The sequence below is a fragment of the Penaeus monodon genome, unplaced genomic scaffold, assembly GCF_015228065.2.
Source record: "Penaeus monodon isolate SGIC_2016 unplaced genomic scaffold, NSTDA_Pmon_1 PmonScaffold_8686, whole genome shotgun sequence".
NCBI lineage: Eukaryota > Metazoa > Arthropoda > Malacostraca > Decapoda > Penaeidae > Penaeus > Penaeus monodon.
In genome coordinates, this window is record NW_023663977.1 from 1 (window position 1) to 1,981 (window position 1,981).

General features: G+C 37.4%; 1 pseudogene; it reads left to right on the plus strand.

Annotated features, from left to right (window-relative positions):
• The first annotated feature begins 14 nt into the window (after positions 1-14).
• LOC119571926 lies at positions 15-1,328 on the plus strand (annotated as a pseudogene).
• The last annotated feature ends 653 nt before the right edge of the window (positions 1,329-1,981 follow it).

The following is a 1,981-nucleotide window of genomic DNA, read 5'->3' on the forward strand; positions in this document are numbered from 1 at the left end:
TTTTAAAAATACTGATGCAGAAGCAGTCAAAGAGCCAGGAAAGGAAGGAAGCTATTCACATTTGGGTAATGGGATACAATCAAGTCATGGGGGCTTTGGAGAGAGATGAGATTGTTTGCAGTCTTGGCCAGAAAAATTTTCACCAGGATTTCTGGTCAAACCTTCCTTCCTGGGTGTGCTAACAAGGGTTCCATTTATTGCACTTTATGGCCTTGACATAATTCTCCAGAGTGATGAGACCCTTGGCCTTAAACATCATTGTATGGTCATAGGACAAAGACCATCCGTGAAAGACCTTCCTGTGGGTTTAATCGTTGTATGTTGAAATGTGTAACGCTGTTCAACTTGTTTGAAGGTGACATGGAGGAAGAAGACGCTGGCAGTGGAAATAAAGTAGATGATAATAAAGATGATGAAATGGAAACTGAGGACAAGGAAAATAAGGCCAAATACTCCCAGCTCATTATCCACTTACAGAAAAAACAAATAGAGACGTATCACTTGAAGCGAAGTAACAAAAAGGAAAGGATATTTTTTCCAGGACAGGGGTAAGAACCAGAAACACAGGGAGTGAAAACGTGAAATCTGACTTCCTAAGTTTTGGTACCCTTGATGATGACCTTCTAACAGATACAAATGAACGGCAGCTGAGTTTGAGACCCAAAATGAAAAGACAAAGAAAATTAGAGAGGAAAAAAAACCCAAACCACAGGATTTTACCTCCTCCACAAAAAATTGATTTGAAACATGTTCCATATTGATGAAGAAGGAGATCAAAAAAATCAACAGGAATCAGAGGACAATGTTCAGTAAAACTGAACCTGAAGATGATGTTGTTATAAAAAAAGAAGTGATAGATAAATTTAACAAAAGAAAATAAAGGAAGTTGTTGTAAAAAAGGAAAAAGATGAACCAAAGAAAAAAAAAAGAAAACTGGGTAAAAAGAAAGGTGGAGAGACCAAGCATCATCCATATGTTTCTGCAAAGAAGAAGAGAATAAAGAATAATCCAAATAGAAAACAAAGTTGAACTTCAGAACTGAAGTGCAAAGATTAAGAGGTAATACAGACATATACCATGATACAAGACATATATTTAATTAATTGGTTCAATGTAGTTAGAGAATTTTTCACCTTTCTTATTTTCATTGGTCTTTTCATGTGTGCAACAGAGGGCATTTGCAAATTATAGAATTTTACAACAAGGATGTTGAAAAGTTGTTTTGTTGAGTGTTTGTGGCTATGATTTTCACAATTCAGAATTTGATTTACACATACATCATTTATAGTTGACTTTACTTATGCTATTAAGCTTAAAAAATTAAGTCATTACAAGATGACATTTTTCTGTTACGTTCCAAATTTTTATTTATAGGTAATAGATTTACATATATGTCATTTTCTCTATTTTTTGGGGTATTTGTAGCAAATTTCCTAATAAAGTATGTGTGTAGATCAAGGAAGTAACTTTCCCAAAACTAGCTGAAAAAATAGAAAATTCTGATAAGAAAAGATATACATTTTAGTTGAATTTAATGATACAGGTTTGTTCATTACAGATGATAAAATTTGTCTGGCTGTAAATACTAATACTTATCAAGAAAATCCCCCCCAATCCCTTGCCCGTTGTTGTCGTGGGGGGGCTTAGGAGGCGGAGACTGGGACCCAATGATGGGGAACTCCCCAACCTTGGGACTCAGCCCTCGACTCAACTAATTTTGCATGGTCTTTATTTTCCTTCCCACTTTTCCGTTTTCTGCCCCTTCACCAAGCCCTTCTGCTATCCCCCCTAAGGTGTGAGAGCCGTGCTGAAAGGATAAAAGGCTGACTTGTGCCAGTCCTGAAGGGCCCTGAGGGAGCCATGGGCACGGTATTCCCTGTTTGTTATCTAGCCCTTACCCCTCAAAGGGACCCTGAGGGGGGGACTGTTTTTATCCCCAAACATAATCCAGGCTTCCCAGGGCCAATAATGAAACTTATCT